Below are 20,122 nucleotides of genomic sequence, written 5' to 3' on the forward strand. Positions count from 1 at the left end.
TACCAAGAATTTAATGAAGTGTGCAGCCTTCTCTTTCTATTTCTGAGAAAAACCGCAACAATGATAGAAAAGAAGGGAAATAGATTCTATGTAATTACCTCAACAGCCCTCTCTCTATCCTGTACCATTATTTTTCCTCTAGAAACAACCTTAGAGCTTTAAAGCTATCATGTGACACTATTCATGGAGAATGTGAACAAAGGTCTACTTACCCCAGACAGGGAACAAAAGGTCAGACCAAAGTATGGATACCACAAAAGACCTGTTTAGTGAATAATAACATTTATTGCCGTTACAGGAATATGGATTAGGGTTATTTACAGGAGCAGAACTGACTCAAAGACAGCTGAATCACCAAAGTCTACCCCAGTGGGTGACAGTTCACCAAAGCTGGGACCTGGAGCACAGTGCATAACCTGCAGGCATCCTTTTCAGGTGGCTCATGTGTCTTTGTCCCTTCCAGGGAGCTCTGCTGATCACTGATCCTAAAGGCAGCTGAGTGACTCTCAAAAACTGTTTTTATTATTTTTAAATTAAAATTTTCTATGCAATATTTTTGATCATTTCTTCCCTCTTCCTACTCCTCCCTGATCTACCCACCTAACTTAAAGCGCTCTCTCTCTCTCTCTCTCTCTCTCTCTCTCTCTCTCCCCCTACCCCTCTCTCTCAACAAAAATAAACACACCACAAAAACACAAAGGAACAAAGAACTTACAAAAATAAAGTGCAAATCAAAATAACAACAAAAAAAATCAACAAGGCAAAAATGCCAAAACAAAACAAAGCAAAAGGTCCACAAAAAATAAATAAATAAATAAAGTTAATTTTGTGTTGGCCAAGTACCTCCAGGCGTGAGGCCTACCCAGGAAAGATGCAGTAATCATCCACTGAAGGAAAGTGATTTTTCTCCTAGTAGATAGGATTGCAGATAGCTTCTTGGTTATGAGTAGGACCCTTTGTTTATTTTTTCCCTCTCAATCCTAGGACTTGAAACTGTGAAGGTCTTGTACCGTTTCTATGAGTTCATATACACATCAGTTCTGTATCTGGAAGACACTATTTCTCTGTAGTCATTCATTACCTCTGGTTCTTGCAGTCTTTCTGCCTCCTCTTCACGTAGATGCCTGAGCCTTAAGAGGAGGGCTTTGGTGATGACATTCCATTTACGACTCAGTGTTCCAAAAATTCTCCCATTCTCTGCACATTGCCATGGTGTAGGTCTCTGTAATAGTTCCAATCTTCCTTAAGAAGGAGCTTCTCTTAGGAGGGTTGAGTGAAACACTGACCTATGAGTATAGCATTAGGGCTTATTTATTATCTGGTCTTTTAACAGAATCATAGAACTATGTTTTTCCCTTAGGTCCATAAGCTATCTAATCTCAGTTTCTCACTCTCTTTAATTGTTAGGTATGGGTTTCATCTCATGAACTGAGCTTCAAATCCAATCAGAGAGTGATTGGTTACTCCCCACAACATTTGTATACTAGCATTCCCTTCAAGCAGGTCACTCTCGTGGCTTGTAGCTAGGTGACACTGATGATAACTTTCTCCTCTACTAGTATGCAGAGTACCTTTCAGTAGGGGTGGAACTTCTAGTTAGGCACCAGTTTGGCTTCTCTGGGTTGGATGACCTAAGTATTGTCTTCAGCAATAGGGCCTTACCATCAGGTTGTAAAAAGCAATGAATATTTGAAAATGACAAAATTTAATATTAAACTGAAGTTACCTTATCTACATTAAATATTAATATCAGGCAGGCAATAATGTAGAGATATATCAACTCACAGAGCACACATGGCATAAATATGCATGGAAAGTAACTATGTATAAGCAGGTGTCAAAATCCAAAAATTCAAATTTGAAAAGCTACTAATTTTCTCATGCTCTTAACAAAAACCCAGTGGAATGTCAATCCTTGTCTATCATGTAGAACTGGCAAACTCACGACACAATATTAATGGTGTTATCCTTTCCCTCAAACCTGAGTCACAAACGAAAAACATTAAGGACCAGACAATTCGGAAGATGCTTAAGGGCCATTTTATAAACTAATAAAGGCAATGCCTTAAAGTATGCATAATAAGAGAGCAATGTGATGCTCTTAGAAAACACTGCTCAAACTCAAGTTATTGAAAAATGGTATACTTGCTATTTATAGGTGTTAGACAATATTTTGCCACATAAGTGATTATGTTACGACCCAAAGTAAGTTAGGTATTTTAATATAGAGCCTTTCATAAACACCAATAACCTTATTTAATTTACACATAGTATGCAAAACTCATACTGAATGAAATTATATCTTTTTGAACAAACTCAGAAATCCACTTGTTCGGTGGGTTATTAATACATGTGAAGAACATAAATATTTACTAAGTTAACCTGTGTATATAAAATACTTTATAATCTTTATTTAGTTTTGAATTCCTATAATGATTATACAATATGTTAGTTATATAAATATGGCTTCCATTTGGTTTGCAAGAAATTACAATAAAGGGATTAATATTAATATGAAAAAAAGAAAGCAATGAGTAGCCTTAGCAATAGCTTGTGATGTTTGGGAAATTCCATGAGACCCTTTTGGCCAATGACTGGACAGAATATAACCCATTTCTGGCACTGGAGGTTTTATTTTGGGGGTATAAGATATCTAGAATAGGGCATTGCATCCCTTATTATTTGTGACTCCACTTAGATTCCTTTCATGTGTGTATATATATTTAAAGGAACCTGTGGGTTTTTTTTAAAAAAAAAAAACTCATAGTATTAATTGTTCTTCTCTGTAGTTCTTCCTGTATGTTCTCTACTACAGACTTAGAGGGTATATGAGAGATCAGTTGTACAAGGTTTTCCTTAATACTTTGGTAAGTCTTCTTCAGTTTGGGGAGTTCTGATAGATATTTAGTGTTATCTACTAAAGTGTTATTATGTTACATTTCCTAAATAAACAATGCTATTGCAAACCTTTTCATGGGTCAATTTGCCTTTCATTTACATCTTTGGTAAAGAAGCTCTTTAAGCCCTTTTTGTTCTACTGAATAGTTTATTTAGTAATTATTAGAACAGTAGAGTCCTTTATATATTCTGAGTACAAACTATCTATTACACATGTGATTTGCAATTCTATTTTCCCACATTGGGTCATTATAGCAGTCTCTTAATTTGTCTTTTAGAATCAGAAGTTCTGAAATTTGATAAGGTTTAAATTGCCATTGCTTCCTCCTATGAATCGTCCTTTGTTATTGTGTCAAGGATTCTCATTCAGAGTCAAAACCATTATAGAGAATCATGACACTCTTGGGGTTCCTCCCCCATTCCTTCTTTCCTAACTGCATCTTATTCTTCAGGTCTGCCTTTCTTATTCTTCTCGGCCTTCTTGAAGAGTTCAGACATGATGACACTTCAATACATGTATACTAACTGTACTTTTTGCCTGGGATTCTTTTTCCCCAAGAGCTGCAATGTTCCCCTGCTGGCCTCATTCATGTCATTATGAAATGTCAACTTAATTAAACCTATACGATCTTCCTTATAACAACTGTAGTCAAGCAACAACCTAACCCCCTTACCCTGCTTTGATTTTCTCCACAACACTTTCTGCCGTGCTATGTCTTTTTTTTTTCCTCCTTTTATTCCAAGTTCTTACAATAGAATTTCTTTGTTTGTTGGGTTGGTTTTTTCTTTTGCTTTTTTTATTGGATATTTTATTGATTTACAGTTCAAACGTTATCCTCCTTCCCTGTTCCCCTCCAGGAAGCACCCTATCCCATGACCCCTCCCCCTGTTTCTATTTGGGTACACCAACACCCACTCACCCACTCCCCTCTTCCTGCCCTGGCATTTCCTTACTTTGGGTCATTTAGTCTTCACAGAGCCAGGGACTGACCCTCCCATTGATGCCAGACAAGGCCAAACTCTTCTACTTATGCAACTGGAGGCATTTGGTTAGTGGTTTAGCCTCAGAGAGACAGAGAGGTCTGTTTGGTTGATATTGTTGTTCTTCCTATGGGGTTGCAAAACCCTTCAATTCCTTCAGTCCTTTCTCTAACTCCTCCATAGTGGATCCCATGCTCCATCCAATGGTTGGCTTCGAGAACCTGCCTCTGTATTTGTCAGTCTGTGGCAGAGCTTCTTAGGAGACTGCTATTACAGGCTCCTGTCAGCAAGCACTTCTTGGCACCTGCAATAGTATCTGGGTTTGGTGTCTGCATAAGGGATGGATCCGCAGGTGCGGCAGTCTCTAAGTGGCCTTCCCTTCAGTCTCTGCTCCACATTTTGTCTCCATATTTCCATTAGACAGGAGCAATTCTAGGTTAAAATTCGGAGATTAGTGCGTTGCTCCATCCCCCAATCAGGAGCCTTGCTTACCCTCTGGAATGGTCTCTACAGGCTCTCCCTTGCCTTTGTTGGGCATTTCAGCTAATTTCTCCCCTTTTGGATCCTGGGAGCCTCTTGCTTTCCTGGCATCTAGGGCTTGCTGGTGGCTACCCCAGTTCCCATCCCACATTGCTACACACCTCTGTATTCCTGACCCTCTGTATATCATCCCATTCTCCTTCCATACCTCATCCTGCCTCCCTTTTTCCACCTCTCTCTCCTGTCTTCTTCCCAAGTCCCTCCGACCCTCTATCTCCTGTGGGTATTTTGTTCCACCTTCTAAGAAGGACTAAAGCATCCGCACTTTGGTCATCCTTCTTCGTGTGGTCTGTGGATTCTATCTTGGGTAATCTGAGTTTTTGGGCTAATATCCACTTACCAGTGAGTGCATACCATGTGTGTGTTTTTGTGAACGGGTTACCTCACTCAGGATGATATTTTCTAGTTCCACCCATTTTCATAAGAATTTCATGAAGTCATTGATCTTAATATCTTAGTAGTATTCCATTGTGGAAATATACCATATTTTCTCTATCCATTCCTCTGTTAAAGGACATATGGGTTCTTTCTAGCTTCTGGCTATTATAAATAAGACTGCTGTGAACATAATGGAGCATGTGTCCTTGTTATATGTTGGAGTACATTTTGGTTATATGCCCAGGTGTGGTATACCTGGGCCCTCAGGTAGTGCAATGTCCAAAATTCTGAGGAATTACCAGACTGATTTCTAGAGTGGTTATACCAGCTTGCAATCCCACCAACAACGGAGGAGGAGTGTTCCTCTTTCTCCACATCCTCACCAGTATCTGCTGTCACCTGAGTTTTTGATCTTAGCCATTCTGAGTGGTATGAAGTAGAATCTCAGGATTGTTTTTATTTGCATTTCCCTGATGACTAAAGATGTTAAACATTTCTTTACGTGCTTCTCAGCTGTTCAGTATTCCTCACTTGAGAATTCTTCGTTTAGCTCTGTACCCATTTTTAATAGAATTATTTGATTCTTTGGAGTCTAACTTCTTGAGTTCTTTGTATATAATAGATATTAGCCCTTTATAGGATGTAGCATTGGTAAAGACCTTTTCCCAATCTGTTGGTTGCCATTTTGTTCTATTGACAATGTCCTTTGCCTTACAGAAACTTTGCAATTTTATGCTGTCCCATTTGTCTATTTTTGATCATAGAGCATAATTCATTGGTGTTCTGTTCAGAAAATTTTCCGTGGTGCCTATGTGTTTGAGCTTCTTCCCCATTTTCTCTTCTATTAGTTTCAGTGTATCTGGCTTTATGTGGAGGTTCTTGATCTACTTGGAGTTGAGCTTTGTACAACGAGATAAGAATGGATCATTTTGCGTTCTTCTACATGCTGACCTCCAGTTGAACCAGTACCATTTGTTGAAAATGTTGTCTTTTTTGCATTGGATAGTTTTAGCTCCTTTGTCAAAGAACAAGTGACCATAGGTGTGTGGGTTCATTTCTAGGTCTTCAATTCTATTCAGTTGATCTAAATGCCTGTCTCTGTACTAATACCAGGCAGTTTTTATCACTGTTGCTCTGTAATACACCTTGAGATCAGGGATTGTGATTCCCCAGAAGTTCTTTTATGGTTGAGAATAGTTTTTGCCTGGGTTTTTTGTTAGTGCAAATGAATTTGCAAATTTCTCTTTCTAAGTCTATGAAAAATTGAGTTGGAATTTTGATGGGGATTGCCTTGGTGTGAGACCAAGAGTTTTTGTCTCTCCACCAGCATTTTGTATCTTCCTGATTGTTCCATTACTTGAACACTACAGATACTCAGGAAATCCTGATCTGTGTAAGAGTCAACCTTTAAAAATTTATCCATTTTACTCAGAATTATTTAATAACTTGACTTATTGGAATGCTAGTTTAAAATAACTTACTCTATATAGGGTTCTGTAAAGTATTTAATTGTAGGAATTTTAGATTTAGATTAATCATGGTTACAAAGATAGGACAAAGTTCCTATAACACCTATTAAATCATTTCCCATTATTATTATCATAGCTCCAGTGTACACTTACCAAAACAAAGAAATAACATTGGCCCAATATTGTCAAGTAAGTACCAGGCTTCTCTCAAAACTCTGAAAACAATCTTCTCAATATTTTCCTCTTTGTAGATGTTAAATGACAAATTTTCCTGATTATAATTTTTATACATGGAATCTCATCAGTGTAGAGTTGCAGACTTCTTTAAAAGGCAGGTACAGATCCTCTGCACTGTTCTCTCTTGGATAGTAAAATAAAATAAAAGAAGTCTACCTAATAGATCAAAGACACATTTTCAAAGATTTTTACACAAATTCCCAGTTACTCCAGATATGAATTAACAATAGCATTTCTCTATTATTATGAAGAGTTAAATTTCAAAGAGCCACCCCCTCCCCTTCCTTCACTCCCTGAGGATAGGTCATCCCCCTGCTGAGTGAGATGAGTCACCCTACCCACATTGCTGAGACTAGGTTGCACATATGCTTTGTTGATGTAATCTCGCGCCAAAAGTAACTGTGAGTCCTTTGAATTAGCCAATCCTGTGTAACCGCGCGAAATTCCCTGGCTTCCCCTATATAAACCCCTGCCTGAAGAGGCTCGTGGTTGGCTCCTCCTCTATCTCCTGCGTGAGATGCATGGCTTGTCGGCCCGAGATCTCGTTAGTAAAGCTGCCTCTTGTTATTACATCAAAATTGGCTTCTCGAGTTTCCTGGGGCACGCCGCCATCCCGAGACTGGAGCGAGAGTCTCCCCAAATTTGGGGTTCTTTCATTTGTTCTTTCAATTATATATTTCTATATTATTATATATGGAAAGTATAGAAAATCTCCTTAAACACAAAGATATCACAAAATTTTCAAACAAAACCAGTAACCACATAAACAGGACACCAATTTATAGAAGCATCCTATAGGGAAGAGCTATTCAGTTAAGTTCCATCTCAGAAAATTAATCAACGTGTGTAGACTGACATTTGGTTTTGCAATGGTCAATACTAAATTTGCAACGATGCAAATGCTAGAAAAAGCATGCTATAAAGATAGCATTATGGTCAATAATAAATACTTATGCACTTTTTAAAAGAGTCGAGAGGTTTCAAATGTGTTTATTGAGGTATCTAAGGATTTTAATGATTAAAAATTTCCAGTTATTATTCTAACCACTAGCTCCAGATGTTCTCTGATGAAATAAATTTTTCCTATTCGATGGGAATTTCTTTAGTGGCGGCTCAGCCCAGTTCCATCAATTTTCTGTCATCTTCAGTAATAACGCCTTATGTCAGCATGTTAATTAGCTACAAATTAAAAATTCATGCCAAAATATGCAGTAAGTTTTTCAATAAAATGTATTTCTAAATGTGTCTTCCAAACTCTTTCAAAGTTCCTTCACTCAATCCTAACCAGGCTTACTTAGGCTGACGTAGTTTTACTGAGAGGGTTATTGTAGTCATGCATTCTTCCTTTAGGAGTCTTCTCCATTTCTCCACTTTTTCTTTCTTGATAATCCAGAAAAACCTATCAGTACTATTTACCATCAGCAATGTGGAGATTTTATGCATCTGAGAGACACCAATTCAGGGATTCTCCCATGTAGCACCACAGAGATATGATGTCTTTGGATATCCTCTCAGGAGTACACAGAACAGTGATAAAGATACTCTTGTTCACTCAAGATTCTCTTCAGGCCCCTCCAAAGATCTTGTTTGTGTTTTCAGACTATTGACACTGTTATAACTCTGTATCCAAAGATATCAGGAAAATCACATTAAATGATACCTATTTCAAAACCACATGTCCTATTTTGAACGTCCCAGAGACTCTGGAGAGTACTTTCAGCACACCCTACCATGACCATAAAAATGGGACTATAGATTTTGCAACCTTACAAACATGTTAGACAGTCCTTAATCCCTATGTCATTACACTGAAATATGATTTCTGTCATTTTTCCTTGTTTAATAATTATAACATTATACCTCATAAGAGAGGTATAATTGACATAAAAGTTATTCTCCTTCCACTCTGCAACACATAGAGTTTGGCAGAGTCATAAGGAATGACACCCTGTTTCAATAATCAGAACTATAAGTTTGATATAGTACATTGTTCTTAGGGTCAACATATATACGTACCTTGTAATATTTGATTCAAATAATATGATCCAAAAGGAAAGTAACACTGTCGCTTAAAGGTCTCTGAAGTTATGAGTAGTCATATGCCAAAGAGATTAGCAAAAGCACTGAGAGTCATTAAGACAAACCGAATGCTACTCTTTTTTAAAAGCAGTAAAATGACTCCTTAGGACATTCTTCTTGATCAGCCATCATCAGGGACTCTTCCTCTTGCAACAAATGGAAACAAATACAGAGACCCACAGTCAGACATTAAACAGAGAACAAGACACCTTGGAACAGTCAACTCTAAATAGGATGTTACCATCAAATTTCTCCCTCAGAGCTCAATGAACACCGTGGAAGAGGAAACAAGTATGTAAAATCAAGAGGGGATGGAGGACACCAAGAAAACAAGATTTCTAAACTAACATGATGGAAGCTCATATTAACTCACAGAAAGTGAAGAAGCATGTACAGGGCCTGCATGGGTCAGCACCAGGTCCTTTGTGTGTATATCATGGCTTCCAGTTTAGTGGGTTTTTTTGTTTTTGTTTGTTTGTTTGTTTGGATTCTTGAGTATGTGAATGAGTGGGTCTCTGTTTCTTTTGTCTTTTCTTGGGCTCTTTCCCTTCTGTTTGTCTGTTTTGTTTTGTTTAATGTGTTAGCTTTGTTTTGTACATTGTATTATTATCTCTCAGATAGTCATTTATTTTTAAGAAGAGACAAAAAGGGAGTAGATTCAAACTGGAGGGGAGGTGGGGAGAAAGTGGGAGGAGTAAAAGGAGGGGAAAGCATAATAAGGATATAGCATTGCAAAAGTCTACTTTCAATTAAAGAAAAACAGACTAGTAACATAAGAATTGTAAATTAGGAAGATACACATAGATACTCATACACATAGGAGGAATTTCTCTGTGCTCCTAGCTAAAGCTGATGAAGTATCACCCTGAAATCTAAAATAAGAACTAGTATATCACTAATAATGAATACTGCAGAGCAGATTCCAAGAGCAACTCACCAGAATCAGATATTCATTGCATCAGATTCACATATTTACAAAGACAATGACAGGAAAACAGATGACTTTTGCATTTAGTAATTAAGAGCTATTTTGCTTCAGTGGTGAGAACTAATGCCAAGATGCAATGAGTTGGAGAGATTACAAGTTAATTAGACTAATTAGGGCTGACTATATCTCAAGAATATTTTTAGGGAAGGAGAAAGACACTCTGATAAGGAAGGTAAGAAAGAGAAATTGAAAACATTGGAGCAATGGAAGACTGAGCAAAACTGAAGGTGACAAAAAGCAGTGAAGGAGACCAAGGTCATTGGAAAGGTACAAAGAAAATAAACTAGTTAAGATGACTGCCCAAGTGGATGGTTCTATCAGTAAAGGAACTGAAAGATAGAGTTTTAAATTAGCTCAAAACTCAGCAACAGAATCTGACTCAAGAAGACAGATTGTTAAAAATGCAGGAGAACTGGTTCAGAGACACTGACCCTCCGGCTTATCACCAGACTGAGTAAACGAGTAATGGGTTTTGTTCTGCCCCTGTGATGTTTGTTCAAGTCCCCTTTGTGCCCTCCAGCCATTGTGTCCTGCAGAGAGTATTCCTGGAAACCCGGCAGGCCAAGCCTAACAAGATGTGTTTCAGATGCAGATGCCTCATCAACTCTGACAAACATTTACCTTAAAGGACAATCAGGATCTGTTCTCAGGAGAATGCTTGACCTTTCCCCTTATTCAAACCCTAGACTCTTAAGAACAATCCTGTGACTTTGAGAGTTTCCCCTTGTGACATTTTGGTATTTCCTTTTGACATCCCCCCATCTCCTGGAGCTTGTGACTTCTTCCTTTAAAAAGCCCTTCTCCCAGCCACTCGGGGTCGACACCTCTGTCTCCTGCATGGGATATATGTCAGCCCAGAGATCTCCGCAATAGATCTCCATAATAAACATTGTCTTTGCCTATTATATCCAAAATGGTCTCACTGTGTCTGGGGTCTGCGACTTACCGAGACTTGAGTAAGGGTCTCCCTTCAGGAATCTTTCAGAACTTCCACAGGGAGTCAGTTTAAAAGCTCACATAAGGTTTGAATTACCACTTTTGAGTTCTTATACTCAAGTTACTGATCATCTTGCTCACCACACACTAAACACAAACTCCTTTTTTTTTTTTTATTAACTTGAGTATTTCTTATATACATTTCGAGTGTTATTCCTTTTCCCGGTTTCTGGGCAAACATCCCCCTCCCCCCTCCCCTTTCTTATGGGTGTTCCCCTCCCCATCCTCCCCCCATTGCCGCCCTCCCCCCAACAGTCTAGTTCACTGGGGGTTCAGTCTTACCAGGACCCAGGGCTTCCCCTTCCACTGGTGCTCTTACTAGGATATTCATTGCTATCTATGAGGTCAGAGTCCAGGGTCAGTCCATGTATAGTCTTTAGGTAGTGGCTTAGTCCCTGGAAGCTCTGGTTGCTTGGCATTGTTGTACATATGGGGTCTCGAGCCCCTTCAAGCTCTTCCAGTCCTTTCTCTGATTCCTTCAACGGGGGTCCTATTCTCAGTTCAGTGGTTTTCTGCTGGCATTTGCCTCTGTGTTTGCTGTATTCTGGCTGTGTCTCTCAGGAGAGATCTACATCCGGCAACTGTCAGCCTGCACTTCTTTGCTTCATCCATCTTGTCTAATTGGATGGCTGTATATGTGTGGGCCACATGTGGGGCAGGCTCTGAATGGGTGTTCTTTCTGTGTCTGTTTTAATCTTTGCCTCTCTATTCCCTGGCAAGGGTATTCTTGTTCCCCTTTTAAAGAAGGAGTGAAGCATTCACATTTTGATCATCCTTCTTGAGTTTCATTTGTTCTAGGCATCTAGGGTAATTCAAGCATTTGGGCTAATAGCCACTTATCAATGAGTGCATACCATGTATGTCTTTCTGTGATTGTGTTAGCTCACTCAGGATGATATTTTCCAGTTCCAACCATTTGCCTACGAATTTCATAAAGTCATTGTTTTTGATAGCTGAGTAATATTCCATTGTGTAGATGTACCACATTTTCTGTATCCATTCCTCTGTTGAAGGGCATCTGGGTTCTTTCCAGCTTCTGGCTATTATAAATAAGGCTGCGATGAACATAGTGGAGCACGTGACTTTTTTATATGTTGGGGCATCTTTTGGGTATATGCCCAAGAGAGGTATAGCTGGATCCTCAGGCAGTTCAATGTCCAATTTTCTGAGGACCCTCCAGACCGATTTCCAGAATGGTTGTACCAGTGTGCAATCCCACCAACAATGGAGGAGTGTTCCTCTTTCTCCGCATCCTCGCCAGCATCTGCTGTCACCCGAGTTTTTGATCTTAGCCATTCTCACTGGTGTGAGGTGAAATCTCAGGGTTGTTTTGATTTGCATTTCCCTTATGACTAAAGATGTTGAACATTTCTTTAGGTGTCTTTCAGCCATTCAGCGTTCCTCAGCTGTGAATTCTTTGTTTAGCTCTGAACCCCATTTTTAATAGGGTTATTTTAAACACAAACTTCTTTACTGAACATATTTTACAATATTTTTTACAATGATCCATTAGAAAATGTGTTATAATTGTAGCTAACAACCTTCTACAGCAAAAAAATGTACCACTTTAAAAGCATATTAATTTCTTTTATCAATCAGGCTTCTGTATTTTATGCATAACAAAAACATCAAATGTGAAATTCCTCTAAAAATTACCAAAAATTGTTAGAAGATGGGATCTCATTTAAATGCTAATAAATTTTATTTTTTTCACATAGCACACATTTTCTAACTTAACCTTATTTGGTTTTACCTTACAGCAAAATAATAAAGTAGACTTTCAAAAGGATGTTAACTTCTTTCATATCTAGATGACTATAATTATCCCTATGTCCTCTGAGGCTCATAATTTGATAGCATGCCACTCTTAATAAATAGTCCAATTCTGCAATTCTAATATAATCCTATCACATCTTATTATTAGATGATCATTAACACTTAAACCCAATGATTTATTCTTGCCCTCCATTAATATATACTGTCATCTCTTAAAAAAAAAAAGATTAAAGGAAACAGAAGCTGTGGTCTCCCTGAGGAGACATGCAGTTTGTGTTAAGTTGGCAAATAGACCTCATGAATAGCTCCTACACAGAATACTCATTTTCATCCAAACTTCTGCCTTGTATAAAAGACAATAATTGCTGGGACACAGGTAGCCCAGTGCATACCATGCAGAGAAAGAACCCACAGAGGCAGTGTTAATCCCAAAGGTGGAAGGAGAAAGACAACCGACCTAAACCATCATGACAAAATTATTGAAGAAAGCAATTAATTAAAACAAGTTTTGTTAATCGTGTACTCAGGCTGCCTCTCACTAAGGCAGGATTTGGGAGGTTAGCATTTAAGGAGAGGAAAACAGGCAAGAACATCATAATAAGTTAGTCATAATGACCTCCTGAAACAAAGATTTGGTTGCAAGGTAGGCATAACGAGGTAGTGACACAACAAGGAGTTAAAATAAGGTAGTCATAAAACCTTTTGAAACAAAGGTAGGGTTGCAAGATTGTTACAGTGCTTTTGAAGCAAAGGTATGATTACCATTCTTGGAACAGGCAGTACAGCACAATTTCATGTTAAGGTCACAGGTGAGGCATAGGCCAATCCTTGAGAAACAGAGGTTTAATTGTAAACAGGAAAGATATTTTGTCTTCCCTACTCGATGGATTTTAAGCCTAAAATGGAGGCAGGATGGTTCTTCAGCAGCTTCCTTGTTCTGGTGACTAAGTCCGTCAAGTAGGTTTTTAAACCAAACTTACGTTTCCTTTAGTTTAAGGAACCAGTGTGAGAGTGAGCTCGCATAAACGTTGAATAAAATGTTAACTAGCTCATAAGAAAAGGATAACTGGGCTTGACTGGCCAATTCATCCTTTATTCGGGTTTGATTTCCTGCCAATGGGGCTTTTGACAGCTGCTCTCAGATATATCATTCACTCCCTCACATCACATCAGAGCTGAGACTACTCAATGAAAAGAACCAGAGCAGGCAAATTAAACCCATTTACCTCAGTTTGAGTCAGTTAAGTAAAGGAAGACAGATAGCCTTGAAGGTGAGCAGAAGAGTACTGGGGAAGAGGAGTTCCCCACCCTGAGTTTTCTGTTTTCATTGATCTTTAATCAAGATTAGCTAGATACTCTAAAAAATAAGTCTGCAACAACAAAGAACAAAAAACTTATACATTAATTTAGCCACTTCAATGTTTAGTTGAATAGTAATTTCCTCAAGTGACAAAAAACAGATGAGATCTTACAATTTTTGTGGATGGCTCTTTGCTGTGAAGGTAGTGTTTATTTTGGATCAAACTGAAAGACTCTTCGACCACTGAAGTAAACTGAAGTTTGTTGATGAAGCTATCAGAATACTCAAGAGAAAATGTAATAATGCAATATCTTATAGTCAGATTAAAACAGCAACGTTCTTAGATATATTAGGAAACCTTCTGACATAAACTAATGAAGATTTTATATTGAGGCAGACACAAAGCAAAGTTAGAATCTCATAATTAGGAAGAGCTCCATGATAAGTGATCACTCTAACATCAATTAACAGTAGAATAAAACAAACTAGAAGTGTTGAAAGAAAATCAGCATAAAAATCCCCAACATGGGAAGGGAAAGTAGGACAGGAATTCTCTTAGTCAGAGCTAGCTAGGGTTTATATTATTTTAGTTGAAGCCCCTACTCTATTGATTTTTTGCTGCATTTGAAACCAACAAGACTGGACCTTTGTACAAGAAGATAAGAATGAGTCGATTGGCATTCTTCTACATGATGACCTCCACTTGAACCAGCACCATTTGTTGAAAATGCTGTCTTTTTTCCACTGGATGGTTTTAGCACCTTTGTCAAAGATCAAGTGACCATAGATGTGTACGTTCATTTCTGGGTCTTCAATTCTATTACACTGATCTACCTACCTGTTTCTGTACCAATACCTTGCAGTTTTTTATCACGATTGCTCTATAATGCAGATTGATGTAATACAGGGATGGTGATTCCCCCAGAAGTCCTTTTATTATTGACAATAAGTTATCGATACCCTGGGGTTTTTGGTCTTCCAACTGAATTTACAAATTGTTCTAACTCTATGAAAGAATTTTTTTCTAACTCATATGAAGAATTGAGTTGTAAATTTGAATCTGTAGGTTGCTTCCAGCAAGATGGCCATTTTTACTATATTAATCCTGCCAATCCATGAGTATAGGACATTTTTCCATTTCCTGAGATCTTCTTTGATTTCATTCTTCAGAGACTTGAAGTTCTTGTCATACAGATCTTTAACTTGCTTTGTTAGAGTCAAACCAAGGTATTTTATATTATTTATGACTATTGTGAAGGGTGTCATTTCCCTAATTTCTTTCTCAGCCTGTTTATCCTTAGAGTAGAGGAAGGCTACTGATTTGTTTGAGTTAATTTTATATCTGGCCACTTTGCTGAAGTTGATTATTAGCCATAGGAGTTCTCTGGTGCAATTTTTTGGGGTCACTTAATTATACTATACCATCTGCAAATAGTGATATTTTGACTTCTTCCTTTCCAATTTGTATCCCTTTGACCTCCTTTTGTTGTCTGATTTCTCTGGCTAGGACTTTGAGTACTATATTGAATAAGTAGGAAGAGAATGGGCAGCCTTGTCTAGTGACTGATTTTAGTGGGATTGTTTCAAGTTTCTCTCCATTTAGCTTGATGTTGGCTATTGGCTTGCTGTATCCAGTCCAAGTGGATCAAAAACCTCCACAAAAAACCTGATTCACTGAAACTAATAGAAGAGAGAGTGGGGAAGAGCTCAAACATATAGACACATGGGAAATTTTCCTGAACATAATACTGATGGCTTATACTCTAAGATCAAGAATCAAATACAACCTCATAAAATTGCAAAGTTTCTGTAAGGGAAAGGACACTGTCAATAGAACAAAACGGCAACCAACAGATGGGGGAAAGAACTTTGCCAATCATACATCCTATAGAGGGCTAATATCTAATATATACAAAGAACTCAAGAAGTTAGACTCCAGAGAACCAAATATTCCTATTAAAAAATGGGGCACAGAGCTAAACAAAGAATTCTCAACTGAGAAATATCAAATGGAGGAGAAGCACCTAAAGAAATATTCAACATCCCTAGTCATTAGGAAAATGCAAATCAGAACAACCCTGAGATTTCACCTCACACCATTCAGAATGGTTAAGATCAAACATTCAGGTGACAACAGATGTTAGTGAGGATGTAGACAAAGGAGAACATTTTTGGTGGCATTGTAAGCTGGTACAACCACTCTGGAAATTAGTCTGGCTGTTTCTCAGAAAATTGGACATAGTATTAACAGAGGACCCAGCTCTACCACACCTGGACATATAACCAAAAGATGCTTCAACATATAACAAGGACACAAGCTCCCCTATGTTCATAGCAGCCTTATTTATAACAGCCAGAAGCTGGAAAGAACCTAGATTTCCTTCAACAGAGGAATGGATACAGAAAATATGTTACATTTACAGAATGACATACTACTCAGCTATGACTTCCTCAAATTCTTAGGCAAATGGATGAAACTAGAAAATATCATCCTGAGTGAGGTAACTGAATTACAAAAGAACACACATGGTATGTACTCACTAATTAGTGGACATTAGCCCAAAAGCTCAGAACACCCAAGAAATAATTCACAGACCACATGAAGCTCAAGAAGAAAGACCCAACATGGATGCTTCAGTCCTTCTTAGAAAGGGGAACAAAATACTCATGGGAGAAAATACAGAGACAAAGAGTGGAGCAGGCACTGAAGGAAAGGTCATCCAAAGACTGTCCCACCTGGGGATCCATCCCATATGCAGCCACCAAACCCAGTCACTATTGCTGATGTCAAGAAGTGCTTGCTGACAGGAGCCTGATATGGATGTCTCCTGAGAAGCTCTGCCAGAGCCTTACTGATGCAGATGAGGATGCTTGTAGCTAACCATCGGACTGAACACTGGGAACCCAATGGAGGAGTTACAGAAAGGACAGAAAGAGCTGAAGGGGTTTGCAACCCCATCGGAAGAACAAAAATATCAACCAAGCAGAACCCTCCATGGAGTCCAGGGGCACTAAACCACCAACCAAAGAGTACACATGAAGGGACCCATGGCTCCAGCAGCATATGTTGCAGAGAATGGCCTTGTTGCATATCAATGGGAGGAGAGGCCTTTGGTCCTGGGAAGGCTTGTTTTTCCAGTGCAGAGGAATGCCAGGGCAGGGAGGTGGAATGGAGTGGGTGGGAATAGGAGCATCTTCACAGAACCAAGGGGAAAGGGGAAACGGATAAGGGGGATGGGAGAGGGGACAAAGGGGATACCAGTTGAAATGCAAATACATAAAATATCAAATAAAAATATGAAAGAAAGAGAAAACAACAAGGCAATTCTGTGTGTTTCTGAAGTCAGTAATGTGAGTTCAGCTATTAGTAGCTCTTTTTGTTGTCGGCGCAGGAGTTCTCTGAGATGAGGCTGTCGGAACCCTGTTGGACGATAGGCAAATTGTCCAAGGAGTCCCAGTTTACAGAATGTTTTCTTAACATTTGTCTGGAATGGACAGCATCTTGTGTGGTTCATTCCATAAGCATTTGTACAACCAGCACTGCTTTATGAGAAATGAAGAGCTGACAGCTCAATAATTTATGAGAGGGTTACCAGCACATGTGAATAAGTAAAATGAACAAGAGATCAAACTTCCTCTGATCCTCCAAGGAATCACTCCTCACGATGTTGTGCAACAGGAGGAGGCCACACATTGCTGACCAACATTCCCATTACACTAAGTGACTTATCAGGGAGTGACATAGATATCTCAGCTGATATTCCCAGGGCATTCCAAACATAGACTAGGTGCACTGACCTATATTTTTAGAATCGGTTAATGAACTCAGAGAATAGAAACTTTTAGTTCATGTGACCCAGAAAGATTTCCAAGAAAAAGGCAAACTCAGCAAACCATAAAGAACAAAGGGTTTGTGAGAGACCCATGTGTGGGGAAGAAAAATAAAGAGTAGAGCATAGACTCGAGCAGAAGAGGAAAGTTTGTATCCTTCTTCCCCCGTTACTGCAGAGACGTCTTCCTGTATGTCTTTACTCTGAGATCAGTCTTTAGTGTATAGCTCCTGCTAGGAACAAGGGAGAGAAAGTCATTTTTATATAAACTCAATTTTATTTGAATTCATTCAAGATGGTAAAGGTAAATCATTTTCTCTTATGATTTCCAAGTTATAACTAAATTCATCAAAGTCTTTAATCTACTAAGACATTTTGCAGATTACATGCTATGGAGTGAACTATTTCCCTAAAAAGTTCATTTGTGGGAGGCTTAGCCCTCCATATCTCCCCCGTCCCCCACCATGGCAACTCCATGTTTGCTAATTTCTAAAATTTATCAGTTTTCACTTAAATAATAAATAGCATTGAAGTATAGAACATCTATCTTTACCACTTATGAAATAAAGTGAGCATAGGGTCTAAGATACTCATTAAATAGTATATTGCATTATTTATAAAAATAAAAGTCAAAATAGTTTGACACTTTGTACTGTGCTTTACTACTTGCAATAATAAATATTAGACTCAGAGACAACTAGTGACTGTTTCGTGTTGCTCTGAGAGAAGACACCATTTGTAAATATTTTTTTCTGATAGTTCCTTTTATATTCATGTTGTTACAATCCATCCATTGCCGCCCCTTCCCAGTCTCCCCTCTCACAGTTTCTTATTCCATTTCTCTTACCCTCTATCTCCACGAAGATGTCCTCTGCCACTACCAGGCCTTCCCACTTCCTGGTGGGGAGGTGCATCTTCTACTGAGGCCAGAGCAGGCAGTCCTCTGCTACATATGTGTTGGCCTTAGACCAGCTCGTGTTTGCTGCTTAGTGGGTGGCTCAGTGTCTGAGATATCTCAGGGGTCTGGGTTAGTTATGGTCTTCCTATTTGGTCAAACAATTCCCCAGTTTCTTGCAGCCTTCCCCTAATCCAATCACAGGGGTCCCGGACTTCTGTCCATGGTTGGGTGTTACGTATCTGCTGCATCTGTCACAGCTGTTAGTTGGGCCTCTCAGAGAACAGCCATGCTAGGCTCCTGCCTGTAAACACCCTATAGCATCAGTAATAGTGTCAGCTCTTGGAACATCCCCTGGAGCTAGATCTCCATTTGAGCCTGTCACTGGTCCTCCTTTTCCTCAGGCTCTTCTCCATTTTTGTCCCTGCAATTCCTGTAGATAGGAACAATTCTGAGTCAGAGTTTTTGACTGTGAAATGGCAACCCCATCTCTCCACTTGATGCCCTGTCTTTCTATTGAAGGCAAACTCCTTTCCCCAATGTTGAGCATTTCATTTAAGAGTCTCTCACCTCTCAAGTCTCTGGTAATTTCTAGAGGGTCCCCCTACCTCCAAACACCCAAGGTTGCATATTTCCATTCTTCCTGCTAGCCCTCAGGGCTTCTCTCCTGTCTCTCGACACCCACCCCTACCCCATATCTGCATGTTCTTCTTTTCCTTCCCCCTCCCCTCTCCCACCTAGGTCCCTCTCTTCCTCTGCCTCCCTCATAATTATTTTCTTCTCCTCGTAAGTGGGATTGAAGCATCCTCCCTTGGTCCCTTCTGCTTGGGAATTTTTCTGAGTTCTATGGGTTGTGTCATAACATCTCAGCCCCATCTGGAGGAAAGGCAGGGTGAAAACTGAGAAATCATCAGACACATGACAAAGGAGGCCTGGGCTTCTGAAGGAAGCCAACTGCCCATGACATAATCTCCATGTTCCAGTCTGTAGAGCTGTAAGAAAAGCAATATCCACTGTTTGAGGCATTCCATCCATGTGGTAGCTTTTGATGGTCATCTGGCAAGTCAACAGTCCACACTTCCTCTTCCCAGCACACTGCCATCCTTTAGTCAGTTTCCTCTTCATTTTGCTCCAAGTGACTAGGAAATCCTGCTTAATGTGAGTACTGGATCAGCTCACTAGAGGGTAGCAAGTGCCCCTCCCCCCTCCACACCCACACTTCTTAACAGAGGTGCTATGGTTATACAAGCCAGTCCAGCTGGAGGTGACTGATCCCTCGACATGACTCCCCCACACACACAGTGCAAAGTCATTGCAGCCACAGAGCAGCCCTCTCTTTAGCAGAAGAAAGAAGAAAGTATTTCTACAACAAAGCAATGACCTCTACTGGAAGTTCCACAGAATTACAGAGATCCCAGTAAAGGAGGTAGGGAAGGCAGAATCAAAACAAAATATATAGACGCATAAATAAGAGAACAGGTTTAAATTTTAAGAAGCAGTGAATTTACCACAACTACTAAAGAAGCTTAAATTGAAAGAATGGGAAAGGGGACGAGGAAAGGGAAGCCAATTCCAACCATGAGGCTCGTTACTATTTTTAATTAGAGGACTGTGGCTAGTAGAGGAAGAGTGGAATATCTCCACACTGCTTCTCCCGAAGGACTGCTAGGACCTTTCTATTCAGTGTTGTCACCAACATTATCATTTTCTGAACCAGAACGAACCCTCAACAACCTTCTCAGTAAATCTGTAAAG

Source organism: Rattus norvegicus, chromosome 2 (genome assembly GCF_036323735.1).
Source record: "Rattus norvegicus strain BN/NHsdMcwi chromosome 2, GRCr8, whole genome shotgun sequence".
Classification (NCBI taxonomy): Eukaryota; Metazoa; Chordata; class Mammalia; order Rodentia; family Muridae; genus Rattus; species Rattus norvegicus.